The sequence below is a fragment of the Lagenorhynchus albirostris genome, chromosome 6 (genome assembly GCF_949774975.1).
Source record: "Lagenorhynchus albirostris chromosome 6, mLagAlb1.1, whole genome shotgun sequence".
Taxonomy (NCBI): domain Eukaryota; kingdom Metazoa; phylum Chordata; class Mammalia; order Artiodactyla; family Delphinidae; genus Lagenorhynchus; species Lagenorhynchus albirostris.
In genome coordinates, this window is record NC_083100.1 from 21,124,174 (window position 1) to 21,139,847 (window position 15,674).

At 41.6% G+C, this 15,674-nt stretch overlaps 1 protein-coding gene across 1 annotated transcript in view; it reads left to right on the forward strand.

Annotated features, from left to right (window-relative positions):
• Nucleotides 1-15,674, forward strand: part of MARCHF4 (membrane associated ring-CH-type finger 4) — a 96,759-nt gene that overhangs the window by 31,567 nt on the left and 49,518 nt on the right. The gene's annotated exons all lie outside the window — the stretch shown is intronic.

Consider the following 15,674-nt stretch of genomic DNA (forward strand, 5'->3'; position numbering starts at 1 on the left):
TCTAGTCCTCGTTTCACAGCTATCTCAGTTACAGAGACTTGTATAACAGAGGTTTGTCCACAGGTTCACCATGTATGGATGTGATGATTTTTCACTGGAAAGAGTATCTGTTTGGGTTGGAGGGGGGTGCTGGTCAGTAGGGGTAGAAATCTACCCCATTCTTTACTCTTCAAGCCAGGTTCCCTGGCCCAAGGTTGGGTTTTTCTAGAGGAACAGGCATCTGTTTCTAGATCAAACAAAAGCAGGGTATGGGACAGTTGCAGTCGTGTCTCTGATTAGCAGTGTCACCAGGGAGTCCAGAAGACTGATATATCAGAGGATAAAATAACAATGTCTCTATTCTGGTTTTGTATCACCAGTTACCTTGTCTCTTCTTTCTCCTCAGTGAATACAACATTCAGTGTTCCCAGGGCTACATTTGCTTGGAGGAATGAGACCTGAAGGATCCATTTCCTGTACTGCCCCATCTCCATTTCACAGGATTCAGGTTTCTGCTATGGCAAGATGAGAGGGAAAGAGGGCAGGAATGGCTGGATAATTTTATTAGCATTTTCCCTCCTCTCTCTGCCTACTTAATTCCTAGCCATCATTCATATCTTGGCTCAAACATTGCTTCTTCAAGGACAGACCAATCCCCTTTTACATGTCTCTTATAGCACCACACAGCTCTCTTGCCTTGGACTTACCAGCATTGCAATTTAATATTTATTTTGGATAATGCTACAGATATGAAAATAGATAGATAGATAGATAGGTTTCAAGTATAAATACAAATGGGGAACACTGTATTTATCATTTTATCCAGGTTGTCTAGCACATGGAAGGTGTTCAATTATATATTTGCTTGAATGAATGAGTGAATGAATGAATGGATGAGTGGGAAGTAGTTAGTACAGATTGTGGGAAGCCTCAGAGTTTTGACTGAGGAGGTAAGACCCTCCTACAAAAGATAGGAAGCCTATTTTCTAGGCTAAATGAACCCTCTTGTCTCTCCCCTACCTTCTAGTTTTGAACTGTGTATTACAGCTCTGGCTTTCCAATGTAGCCATTCCTCTCCACTCTTACCTAACTTCAGAGAAATTTTTCAAAATCTTACTTAAAGGAAAAGAGGCTACACTATACATCCTTATCTGTGGTGATAAAAATCATGGGCTTTGGACTTAGGTAGACCTAGATTTTAAACCTGGGTTGCCCACTTGCTGGCTGTGTAGTTCTGAGCAAATGGTTTAATGTCTCCTCGCCTCAGTTACTTCAATCTCTAAAATGGGTGTGATAATATCTTCCTCATAGGATTAAATGAGTTAAGCTATGTGCAATGTTAATCAGAGAACCTGACCCACAGTAGGTGCTCAATCAGCAGATGCTTTTATTATTAACTAAACTGAATGCTCATAAAAGAGGTGGAGAATTAAGAACCCATAAGAGTTGGGCCAAAAAGAGCTACTATGTGACGTCTGCCTTTCTTGTTTATTTCCCAGAAAATATGGAAAGAGGAAAACCTTAACAGCTTGTATAATTTACAGATTACGTTCAGTTCTTGTGTTCCCTGAATCTACCTTTGTGTCATATAATGGTCCTAAATTCTAAGCAGATTTTTCAACATTCCACTGACACCACCCAGCACACTGGAGAGATGAAGAAGAAATCAACCAAGGCATTGATTGGTGATACAGCTGATACACTCATATGAGATTCCAGATTGGATGAGCATGTCAGGGGGCAGCCATGCAGCAAGCTTGTTGTGTTTCCCAAAAGGCCAGTAGAAGGTCTGTAATCTCTTTGCTCAAAATTATTGTACTTCTCTAGACATTAAACTCCCCACAGGCGTGGCTAATTTGAAAATAGCAAAACTCTGGATGAAGTGCAGAAGCCAGGATTACATTGACCTGATTCAGATAGGGCCTGGAGAGTTTCTTATTCTCCTGCTCCAAACAGAATGTGTAACTCATCTCCAGAGGTTCAGTTCATTGAGTCCACGAGCATTGATGAGTGTCTGACATGCACTGGGTGCAACTCCGAATACTGGGGATACAGAAGCACCACCTGCCCTTGAGGTAGTAGATTTGTTTCTAGGGAAACATATTTTATATTCTGGAAGCATTGCAGCAATCGCAAATTTAGTTTTTGGAAAAAAAAAAAGGAGAAGAAATTCCATAATCCCATCTCCCTAACATGATTACTTTTATTTTTGCGTGTTCTTTTGTTATGTCTTTGTTTTGAACAATCTCTAAAGAAGTAGTTTTGATGATTCTTCTTAGTCACATCATTAAAGTTTGGGGAGGAAATTTCTTAAGTTGTAAGTGCTTCCCGTTAACTAATTCAAAATCTGGTCCTGAGTAGTGGAGCCCCTGGCTGCCTCTCTGATTTCATTTCCTGTCATTCTCCTCATTCATGGCAGCTTTCATGTAGTTCTTTGCTCAACCATTCTGCTTCTACCTCAGGGTCTGTGAATTTGCACTCTTCTGTCTGGAACAGTGCCCCTTCTGGTCGTCACCCGGCTCATTCCTTCACTTCCTTCCTGTCACTAGAGAGGCCTCCCTGGACCTCCTCTAGTAGATTCTATCACTCTGTATCCCCTTATCCAGATTTAACCATCTTCACTGCACCTATGACCCTCTGACATATGGTTGTTTTTTTTTTCACATCTTTATTGGAGTATACGACCCAGCAATCCCACTACTGGGCGTATACCCTGAGAAAACCATAATTCAAAAAGAGTCATGTACCGAAATGTTCATGACATATGTATTTTAAATTACTTGGGTGTGGTCTATCTCCTCCCATTGGACGGAATCACCTGAGAGCAAGGGTACTGTCTGCTTTTTTCACTCCTGTATCCCCAGCGCCTAGAGCAGTGGCTGGCCTGAGAGAGACACACATCTGACCCTTGAAAGATGCTTCTGCGTTGGCTCCCTTCCCCTTACATTTTGCTCAGTGGAGGTCGTGAGGAGCTGCCCGCCTTCCTTGGTATAACATTCTTCTAGGGACGAGCTGCTCGATGGTAAGCACTAACTTGCAGAGCCTGGAGACTAAAACCACGGAGACTCCTCTGCTTTCTTTGGGTGACTCGTGAGCTTCCTGATGCAAGAAGGGGAGATGCCCCAATGAGCAGCCTCCTGTCGTTTCCACAGCTTGCAACTAAAGTCAGCTGGGAAGGGCTAGTGGCATTGGCTTGCCAAAAAACCCTTCGTTTTCCTGGTAATCTTTTTTAAAAATTGTAGTAAGAACACTTATCATGAGACTTATTCTCTTAAGTGCACAATACAGCATTGTTAGCTATAGACACTATGTTGTACAGTAGATCATTATGTTTTAGTCTTGAATAACTGAAACTTTATACCCATTGAACAGTAGCTCCTGTTCCCTCTTCCCTCTAACCCCTAGCAACCAACATTCTACTCTCTGCTTCTCTGAGTTGGACTATTTTGGGTATCTCATGTAAGTGGAATCATGCAATATTTGTCTTGTGACTGACTTATTTCACTTAGCATAATGTTCTCCAAGTTCATCCATGTTGTCACATATGGCAGGATTTACTTCCTTCTAAAGGCTGAATAATATTCCATTTTATGTATATACCACATCTTCTTTATCCATTTATCCATCATTGGACATTTAAGTTGCTTCCATTTCTTGGCTATTGTGAATAATGCTGCAATGAATATGTGAGTGCAGATATCACTTTAAGAGCCAGATTTCAATTCTTTTGGGTATATATCAGAAGTGGGATTCCTGGATCATATAGTAGTTCTACTTTTAATTTTTTGAGGAACTTCCATACTGTTTTCTACAGGGGTTGCACCATTTTACATTCCCACCAACAATGCACAAAGATTTCAAATTTTCCACATCCTTGATAACACTAGTTATCTTTTGTTTTTATAATAGCCACCCTAACAGGTGTAGGTGATATCTCATTGTGGTTTTTATTTGCATTTTCCTGGTGACTAATGATAATGAGCATCTTTTTATATACCTGTCAGCCATTTGTATGTCCTCTTTGGAAAAATGTCTGTCCAAGTCCTTTGCCCATTTTTAAAATTAAGGGTGTTTTTGCTACTGAGTTGTAGGAGTTCCTTATATATTTTGGGTATTAACCTTTTCTCCAGCACTTTGGTTTGCAAATACTTTTTCCCATTTTGTAGGTTGCATTTTCACTCTGTTGATTATTTCCTTTGCTGTGCAGAAGCTTTTTAGTTTGACGTAGACCCATTTGCCTAATTTTTCTTTCGTTGACTGTGCTTTTGGTTTCATATCCAAGAAATCATTGCTATGCCCAATGTCGTAAAGCTTTTCCCTTATGTTTTCTTCTAGAAGTTTTATAGTTTCAAGCCTGATGTTTAAATCTTTAATCATTTTGAGTTGATTTTTGTGTATAATGTCCATTTTGAGTTGATTTGTGTGTATAATGTAAGATGAGTCCAATTTCAATTTTTTTTTTTGCATGTAGATATCCAGTTTTTACAACACTCTTCGTTGTAGAGGCTATCTTTTCCCCATGTGTATTCTTGGCACCCTTGTCAACCATCAGTTGGCCATATATGTATGAGTTTATTTCTGGGCTCTCTGATCAGTTCCATCAGTCTATATATCTGTTTTTATGCCAGTACCACACTGTTTAACTTTAGCTCTTCAATATACTTTGAAATTGTGATATGATGCCTCTAGCTTTGTTCTTCTTTCTCAAGATTGGTTTAAATATTTAGGGTCTTTTGTGGTTCCATGTGAATTGTAAGATCATCTCTCCTATTTCTGCAAAAAAAAATGCCATTGGGGTTTTGATAGATTGCATCGAACCTGTAGATTTCTTTGGATAATACGGACATTTTAACAATATTAAGCATTCCAATCTATGAACATAGAATGTTTCTTCATTTATTTGTGCCTTCTTTAATTTCTCTCATCAATGACTTATAGTTTTATTTCTGGTAATTTTAACTTGTGCTTTCTTTATGTACTCAGTGTCAGACAGCTGGAGCAATGGTTGATAGGTTTCCCTCGTCTTCCAGCACCACAAACTACCGTGGAATTGCAACATTCTCTGGAAAGGCAACGTGTCCATTGTTCACTCTTCTATTCATATCCTTCACACCATCCCCACACGACTTGGTCATATTCTTTCTTTCCTTACCTGCCCATGGAGAAGTGTAAAAAGAAAAGAGTTTGCTTTAAAAGAAACAGGAAGCTGATGTACATCAGAGCCCCAACAGTTCCTCATGGGAGGAGAAGGGGTTTAGTGAACACAGGAATTGGATTTAATGCTTTAGAGCCCAACCTCCCTGCTGCACTTCCTTGACAAGACCTGATGAAAGCTAAATGCACACATAATATTCCCATTACCTTAGAAACGCCTACAAAGATGAGAAAATAACACTGCCAACCAAGGGGGCAAAAATAGAGATACTAAAACCCACAGACAATCCCTAAAACCTCATTTTAGCTGGTGGTGTCACATTTTCCACTTGCCCAAACCCCCATATATTTCACAAAAGCCTTTGACAAAGTGCAGCATGGTCCCCTCTGCCCTGCCCACACTCCGGCGGCAATTAAGGAAAAACGTCCTCCATAAATCAAGGCATCATATTAACATGGATAATTTAGATCTAATCAAGCAGAAATAAAAATGTTGTCTACTCCCTAAAATAACAATTTAATATTGATGTTACTTCTCCCCCACAGATATAAGGTAATGGTTCTCAGCTTAAATGTAAGAACCACACGGGGAGCCGGATGCAGATTCCTGATTCAGGAGGTTTGAAGTGGGGCCCAGGAACCTGCCTGTCTCACAAGCACAGCCAGTGATTTTCATAGCAGTGGTTTTCGTTTTTCTTTTTTTTTTGGACTGTAAAAATCTTCCAAAGGCTACAAAGAATCTGGAAAAATACAGAATATATTTCTTTCTTTTTTTGTTTTTAATTAAGATTTGTGTATTGTGTAGTTTTAAAAAATTTATTTATTTACTTATTTTTATTTTTGGATGCATTGTGTCTTCGCTGCGCACGGGCTCTCTCTAGTCGCGGTGCATGGGCTTCTCATTGTGGTGGCTTCTCTTGTTGCAGAGCACAGGCTGTAGATGCGGGCTTCAGTAGTTGTGGCTCGCGGGCTCTAGAGTGCAGGCTCAGTAGTTGTGGTGCACAGGCTTAGCTGCTCCACGGCATGTGGAATCTTCCCAGACCAGGGCTCGAACCCGCGTCCCCTGCACTGGCAGGCGGATTCTAACCACTGTGCCACCAGGGAAGTCCCTGGAAGTGGTTTTCCACATCCACATTTTGCCAAAGACTGAACTAAATGCTCTCAAACATATTTTTTAGTTCAGACCTCATCCCAAGACTCTCTAATAATAATTAGATAGTATTCACAAGAGCTAAGACTGCATTTTTTTAAAAGACCCTCAGGTGACCCAAGAACCTTTGCTTTAATCCTCCAGGTGTCAGCTGGGGATTGGAGGCAGGTGGTGTGCAGTGTTACTCAGACATTACTGTGCACATGAATCGTCTGAAGATCCTGTTAAAATGCAGATTCTGACTCAGGCAGGTGTGAGGTGGAGCTTGATACCCAACTCTCAGTATTAAAGCTAATCCTCAGTTTTCCCTTCTTTAAAACGTGTGTTATATCTGTCTCACCTCACAGAGATGTAATGAAGATCAAGTGTTATAATGTATGGGAAAGAACTTTGTAAACTTGAAAAAGCTATTTACAACATTATTATAATAATTATAATTATTATTCTCAAGTGTAAAATATAATTGAAGCCATATTTAAGCCCATGGGTCTGAGTCTATGTCTGAACTTTCTAATGTACATCCCGAGTTTCCATATTTATCTGTCTATTAGCGATTACTGAAGAAGAGGGAATACTACCTGGCTGCCCCCTCCGGACCCCTGCCTGGCTCCACAACCCTCCTTGGATGCCCTCCCTGAGTAGTGGATGTCAGCCTCGGTGGGAAGCTTTAAACGTCCAGGTGCCTCACACCAATTCCATCCTAACTCTGGAGGTGGGGCTTGGACACAGCTGTTTCCCAAAACTCTTCAGGTGATTACACTGGGAAGCCCGGATTGTGAGCCACTGCCTTGGAGGGACTTGCTACCCAGGGTGGACCACAAGTGACCTGGTAGCTTACTGGAAATCAGAGTCTCAGGTCCCACCCCGGAACTACAGAATCAGAACCTGCATTTGAACAGGATTCTCCACCGAGTAGTGTGCACATTTAAGCGCTGCTCTAGGGCAATTGTCCAGCCAACGTTTCACTAGCATGCAGGTCCTCTATAAAGACACCGACTAGAGCTTATAGCTTTGGGGGGCACTCACATCAGCCATGTACCTGATGGGGTCAGAAGCCACTTCTGGCCAAGCTCAGGCTCAAGAAACCAGAGGGTTATATAACTACATCCCTTGCCTTTCCTTACAGACAATTCTTCCTCTCTCCACCCCATCACATCCTTCACTTTCTACCCCTTGGATTCCTCTGATGTGTCCAGCTACTAGTCCCTCAAACGTGTTCACCCTTATCCTTTAGACTGGGATTATCAAAGCAGGGGGCACAGACAGCCTGCTCCAAATGCCCTGGGTGCTTTTATAATGCAGATTCCTGGGCAGCACCCCTGACTGGCAGAATCAGCATTTCTGGGGGTGGGGCCGGGAGCACAGAGCTCTTTGAGAGCTTCTGCCTCAGTCTTCAGAGTTTGTACTTTGTAGTATCGTGCACTGCTTTAGTTCTACTAATAAGACTTTGGTGGGTGTTCTTTTCTCCTCTGTTCCTCTGACCCTTCTCCTCCCTGGCTTCCACACACTCCCCAAGGCTGCATATTTCTTTTCTCCAAAAATGCAGTTTCCTTCTTCCACCATGCGACCCTTTTCCTATAAATTCACTTTTCTCTCTCTTCTTGAATTGGAGAGCTGCTCTGTTTTTGCAAGGTTTTGCCATCACTGGCATCTTTTTTCACGTTCAAGGACCGTGGGGGGAGGCTAGGGTCTGCTTTACTGTAAGGGAGGGAGTGAGTGAGCAGGCAGGGACCCACAACAGGAAGCACAATTAAGAACGTTCCCAGCAGGAAGGCTGCTCTCCGGGAAGTACAGAGAGCTGTCAGGACAAGTGACCTTTCTAATCACGCCTGACAGTTCACAGCCTCGAAGGTGGAAGGGCTGCCCTTATACTGGAGGTGTTGTGTCGTGCTGTGTCACCCCAGACACCTGCGTCTGAGGCTCCGGTGACTTGGCTTCTAACTGGAGGATGAATCAGAGCACGCGAAGGGCTTTGTTTCCCAGGAAAAGAGAAAACATTGAGCAGGGGGCTTATGTGGATGGGGTGACTGTGTCAAAACCAAGGATAGAAAGGGATTGGAGGTGGATATTGCCTCCCCAGGGATTAGCCCTCTTCCTGAGGGCTCAGGTGATGCTGATCAAACAGGCCTGCTTGAGGACGCGAAACAGACAGGCTCATCTTCCAGTCCCTTCTGGCCCAGGGGAACCATAATGACTCCCCTTTAACCCACCCCAATAGGAAAACAGCTTTATTTTTTCTTATTGTAAAAAGTAATGCATGTTCATTCTAAAAAGGTCATACAACATATAAAGGTATAAAGAAAGTAAAACTTACATGTCCCATCATTCAGAGATAACCGTTATTAACATTTTAAGGACATTTCTATGCATAGATATGATATTTTGAAACAAAATGCAATCGTATCATAGGTACTGTTTTTAAGCTGCATTTTTCACTTAACATCTTGAACATATTTCCATGTCAATAAATATACATTTAATAGACTCATTCTTAATGACTTCGCTGTATTCCATTGTACGAATGACCCTCTTGAGGTTGCCTCTGATTTTTAATCATGATAGAATATATTATAATGAACAGTCTCATAGTTTAACCTTTCTGCAGAACTGAGTGTTTCCTAATGATAAGTTCCTAGAAGTGGAATTGCTGAGTGTGAAGAGTAGTCATTTTATTTTAACATCTTTATTGGAGTATAATTGCTTTACAATGTTGTATTAGTTTCTGCTGTACAACAAAGTGGACCAGCTATACATACACATATATCCCCATATCCCCTCCCTCTTGCGTCTCCCTCCCACCCTCCCTATCCCACCCCTTTAGGTGGACACAAAGCACCTAGCTGATCTCCCTGTGCTACCCGGCTGCTTCCCACTAGCTATCTATTTTACGTTTGGTAGTGTATATATGTCAATGCCACTCTCTCATTTCGTCCCAGCTTACCCTTCCCCCTCCCCGTGTCCTCAAGTCCATTCTCTACGTCTGCATCTTTATTCCTGTCCTGCCCCTAGATTTGTCAGGCCAATATTTTTTTTTTTTAGATTCCATATATATGTGTTAGCATGGCATATTTTTAAGACTTGTTCTCTGTCCTCTAGGAAAGTTCTACCAATGTACACTCCCACCAGCAGGAAATAGAGTACCTGTTTCTCTTTACCTTCCTCAGTTCTGGGGATTAAAGTCTTTTCAATCTTTGCCAATTTCATGAGTGAAAAATGGTACCTTACAATCATTTTTATGTGCATTTCTCTATTTATGAGGAGTTTAACATTTCTTCCTATGTTTATTGGCCAATTGTGTTTCTTGTTTTGTGAATATTCTTGACCTTCTCCCTCCCCTTTGGGGGGGTTAACCTTTCTTATATTTGTTTTACGTACTTTCTATACAGTAAAGATAATAACTTATTGTTGTACAAGTTATAACTATTTTGCCTTGTTTACTACGTGTCTTTATGAGGTTCCTGCCACGAAGTGGTTAAAAATTTTGATGTTATCTAACTTCTGTGGTCCCAGCATTTTTGGAACCACATTTAGAAACGCCTTCTCTATCCCATGGTTATAAAATTATGGATTTGTATTTTCTTCTTGTGTATTCTAGTTCCCGTGGTCTTTTGACTGCTGTCCCCTCAGCCTGGAAGAAATGATCTCTCTCTGCACTGCCGCTGGGTGGTGTCTTCTCGCTCCTCAAGTCTCAGATTAAATATTATCTCAGGGAGCCTCTCCTGGTTATATAACCCCAAACCCAGTTCTTCTTTCTTTTAGCACCCTATGGTTTTCCTTCATGAGTTTTATCCAGAATTGCAGTTACATATTTTGTCTACTTATGCAATATTTGCAACTAGACCGTAAACTCTATGAAGGATGGAAGTCATAGATCTGTTTTGTTTTCCCAGCACCTCCCCTAGGGTCTGGCGCATAGTGGATATACAAAAGATATTTGTGAAAACTCATGAAATGTTAAATTCATCTAGAATTTATTTTGGTATAAGGTGTGAACTAGAGATCTAATTTAAGTATTTCCAAATAGTATCTTGTGATTACAACACACAACTATGATACAGACTAGTTCTCTTTTTTAAATTTATTTTTTATTGAAGTAAAGTTGAATTACAATGTTGTGTTAATTACTGCTGTACAGCAAAGTGACTCAGTTATATACATATATATATATACATTCTTTTTCATATTCTTTTCCGTTATGGTTTATCACAGGATGTTGGATATAGCTCCCTATGCAGACTAGTTCTCTTTTAATCCCTGTTTCACTTGCAACTGATAAATGAAGCCTGGGATATGGGAGGGGGTAGAATCAGTGACTCTCCTAATTGTGGTTTTCCAGCCCCACTGTCTCCTCTCTCTACGATAACTTCCCTTTCTCCATTATTGCCTTAGCCTTAAGTGCTTACCATAATGCTATTTCAAGGCTCAGCCTAGAGAGGATTCTTAATTAATGGTATTTACTGGCTGATTCAAATCATTTAAATGGCAGGGGAATCAGATATCTTTGACGTGTTTCATACAGTTTCACATCAGCCTTCGGAAGCCCTGAAAGGTCTATGCTCCCTCCACGGCTCTGAAAAACTGTATTTCTCTACATCCTTTCCGTATCTAGGGATCACGTATAACAGTTGTGAATGAAGATGAGAGAAATGGAGAGTTAGAGACAGAAGGAGGAAGATGGCAACACCCACTTACATGTGCTCTTAAAGTCTTCAAGTGCCACCTCGTGTCCCCTGCCATTGCTCCTTCACAACTAGCTGTGGAGTAGCTGCGGCAGCTTAAAATCAGGCCTGTGGAGGCTGTAACTTTTAGTGTTTAAAATTGGATACCAGTAAATTTTTTCCAATTTATAAAAGTAATACACTAGGCATAAAATAATGGAGGAAGTCACAAAGGAATTGATTTGACTCCATTTAAAAACCATTTTGATGCATCTAAAAATGTTCAACTTTATTAATAATCAAGGGAATGCAACTTTAAAAAGCAATTAGATACCATTTACCTCTAAAAACTATGGAAAAGCCACAAAAGAGGAACTAATTTTACTCCATTTAAAAATTATTTTATTAAACCTAAAAAAGTCAACTATATGAATAATCAAAGGATGCAACTTAAAACCACAGTTAGATACTATTTACTCCTAATAAATTCATTGCAATATGAGAAATTACAATAAGTAATGCTGAGCAAAATGTGGTAAGGCAAGTGCTTCATACACTATGGATGGAAAAATAAATGGAGAGGATATATCTGGAATGGAATTTCCCAGGAAGAAGCAAGAATCCTACAAATGTCCATACTCTACTGTCCCCTAATCTTACTTCTAGGAAACTCTACTGAAAACGCTCATCATGGGCTTCCCTAGTGACCCAGTGGTTAAGAATCTGCCTACCAATGCAGGGGACATGGGTTTGAGCCCTGGTCGGGGAAGATCCCACATGCTGCAGAGCAACTAAGCCTGTGCACCACAACTACTGAGCCCACGTGCCACAACTACTGAAGCCCGTGAGGCTAGGGCCCGTGCTCTGCAACAAGAGAGGCCACCATAATGAGAAGCACGCTCACCGCAACGAAGAGCAGCCCCCGCTCGCCGCAACTAGAGAAAGCCCGTGTGCAGCAACAAAGATGCAACGCAGCCAAAAATAAATAAATTTATTTTAAAATTAATTAAGTAAAATGTTCATCATGTAGTTGTTTATTAAAATAAAAATGTGAGAAAAATCATGTTTGACAATAAGGACATGAAAAACTTGGAAGCTCAGTCACAGTATGGATTATTATGAAATCATTACCAATAATATTTCTGTGGATAAATTAATGACATGGGATATATTCCTGAATCTAATAAGTATCCAGGGTTTGATTTCAAATTTTATTTTTAAAGTATATTTATATTTTTATAGGAAAAGGATTAGAAGAGAGATAATAAAGTGTTAGCAGTGTTTATCTCCAGGTGATAGGGTTAAAGGAAATATTCTGTTTCCTTCTTAATATTTTCCAAATTCCTCATAATCGACTATATTATTTTTTTATTTTATTTTATTTTTTTGCGGTACATGGGCCTCTCACTGTTGCGGCCTCTCCCGTTGTGGAGCACAGGCTTCGGACGCACAGGCTCAGCGTCCATGGCTCACTGGCCCAGCCGCTCCGTGGCATGTGGGATCTTCTTGGACTGGGGCACGAACCCGTGTCCCCTGCATCGGCAGGCGGACTCTCAACCACTGCGCCACCAGGGAAACCCTTATTTTTTTATTTTTAAAAAGACTTCCTGGGGCTTCCCTGGTGGCTCAGTGGTTGAGAATCTGCCTGCCAATGCAGGGCACACGGGTTCGAGCCCTGGTCCGGGAAGATCCCACATGCTCCGGAGCAACTGGCTCCGTGAGCCACAATTACTGAGCCTGCGCGTTTGGAGTCTGTGCTCCGCAACAAGAGAGGCCACGATAGTGAAAGGCCCGCGCACCGTGATGAGGGGTGGCCCCCACTTGCCGCAACTATAGAAAGCCCTCGCACAGAAATGAAGAGCCAACACAGCCATAAATAAATAAAATTTTTTTAAAAAAGTATACAATAGAAAAGGAAAGCAAGATTAATTAAAAAAAAAAAACCAAAAGCCTTCCCCACTCTTCTCCCTTCCTATTCCTTGGTGATGCTAACTTGATCTTGGGCTACATTCACTGAAGTGTGAAATCCAGAAAGGGGAAGTAAGAGCCCTCCTATATACCTCTCTTGTCAGCTTAATACCTGTTAGGTGCAAGATGAAGCTTTTAAGAGCATATACTTCCAGATGGGGGTTAATAAAAGGGTGACATGAAGAAGGCACTTAAAATCATGGGACATGAAAAATGTCTAGGATACATAGGCGGGGTTAGGAAGCTAGATTGCCTGCCCATAAGTACCTGAAAGTTGTCATGAAGCAAAGGGAGAAAATTACTCTGTGTCACCCCAGAAAGCAAGACCAATGGCTGGAAATAACAGACAAATAGATTTGGGTTCACCATAAGAGAGAACTGTCTAATGATTGGAACTGCCCCAAAGTAAAAAGGGCAGTCTCAGCGAGGAGGGATATTCACTGCTGGGCTCATGGCTAAGTGACCACCTGGTGGCAAAGTTGAGAGGGGTCTGGCATTACTTGAGTGGTCATGCTGGTTAAATGCTTTCTATGGTCTCATCTAGGCCAATGATGCTATGCTTTTCCCATCATAAAATGGGAAGGAGAGTCCTGGAGATATCACTTAGTAGTTCTCTCCTCTCTCTGCTATTTCCTCAATTCCAAGCAGAAAGTCACCAAAGCCTTTTGAGACAAGTGGTTTATGTCTGTGGATGGGATGGAATGGGATGGGGCTTGGAAATGAGGGAAATGGAGCTATATAGCACTCCTGGTTGTAAGTGACAAAAAGCCAACTAAAACTGTATCAAGCAAAATAAGAGGTATATTAGCCCCCAAAACAGGGAAACCAAAGTGAATGGAACTGGGTGCAGTGTGGTTGGAACCAAGGATACTTAACTATAGCAATTTCAATTTCAATGAATCTTTAAAATGAAAGACCAGTAAAAATTTTCCAATTTCCATGGTATTCATGGGCTGATTCAAATCATTTAAATGGCAGGTATAATCCAATTTCAAATTCCATCCTTGATCCATGTAGCAGAGTCTGGCGATATCATAACAAAGGCCTCTTCATGTGGAAGCAAGATGGTGTCCAACAGCTTTGAGTTTATGTTGTACTTACAGTTCATGAATTCAGACCGAGACCGTCCGTGTCTTCCTCCAAAACTTAAGTAAAATCCTTAAGAAGACCATCTTAGATGATTTGGGTCGTGTGACCTATTCCTAAACAAATCACTGTGTCCAAGATAGTCCACTGATTCGTTAGGCTGGGTTACATGTACACACCTGAATTTAGGTGTGGTGGAGGCAAGTAAGCCTTACATGGACCTTCTGGGTTGAGCAGGATATGTAAAGTGTCCTATGTCCAGTATAAGGAGCTCTCTCCTATTTTAAAAATATTTTGGAAAAAGAGATGTATCAGCTGCCACAGAAATCTATTTTATGTCCGTACCATCTGGTAATTCTACCTCTCTTCTAGCATGAATTCCTTCCGCTATAATTTCCACCCTTCTTGTTCTGTGCCATCTTCAGGGTAGATTTAGATCAAAACCTCTTCTTTCACAGACACGCTGTGAGGATTAATTAGGTTTTCCAGAAACCATCTGTAAAGTGCCATGGGATCTTCAAAACCAGATGCTTTGTAAAGATATGTTGCCATTAGAATCAACCCTTCTTTTTTTTTAATATTTTATTTTATTTTATTTATTTTTGGCTGCGTTGGGTCTTTGTTGCTGCGTGTGCTTCCTTCTAGTTGCAGCGAGCGGGGGCTACTCTTCGCTGCGGTGTGCGGGCTTCTCATTGCGGTGGCTTCTCTTGTTGCGGAGCATGGGCTCTAGGCGCGCGGGCTTCAGTAGTTGTGGCACACGGGCTCAGTAGTTGTGGCTCGCAGCTCTAGAGCACAGGCTCAGTAGTTGTGGCACATCGGCTTAGTTGCTCCACGGCATGAGGGATCTTCCCAGACCAGGGCTCAGACCTGTGTCCCCTGCATTGGCAGGCGGATTCTTAACCACTGCGCCACCAGGGAAGCCCAACCTTTCATTTTTTATGCTTATGGAGATGGGAGGAGGATGGATCAAAAGACAGGAAATGGAAGTCTGCAAATAATCTTGAGACTTTTATTTTGACCATGATTATTGTTCTCTTCCCTCTCCAAATACTTTTGCCTCTGCCATTCACAAGGAGCAAGCATGAAGAACAACCATGATAGGTTTGCGTGTCCACACACTTCTCTAAGAAGGGAGTAGGAGAAGTTGGGAACAGGAGACTGGGAGTGGCAAAGCAGGTTGTATAACCTGAACCAAGTCAGAACCAGTGCCCTGAGGATTAGGAGCTGACAATGCTGAGTGCTTTCTTTTTTTAGCTCGGGTTAATGAACTATGAATGATGTATAACCATCTGGGCAGTATGCAAACGTCATAGTCTGGGCTCCTCTGTCAACCTGCAAGATCCCTTTCTGCGGACTGTCAGGGACAAACGCTGAGAAGCACAGTGCTTAGTGGGAAGGTGGAATGCAGGTTCAGCATAGGCCTGGCTCATAAGCCACACCTTAGGCAGGACTGGGTACACTGGAGAGCTCTCCTGTCCAGTCTGCTTACCTAGCTTACGTGGGCCCATCATCAGCCTTCAGGAAACCAGTTTCCGTGGCTGTTCCAGGGAGCAAGACCTAGAGTCCAAGACAGCAGCTCCATGGGCCTGACTTTTTTTCCTTTAAATTTTTTCCCCCAACTTTATGTTTAAAAACATTCAAACATATACAAAAGTTGAAAGAATAGTACAATGAACACC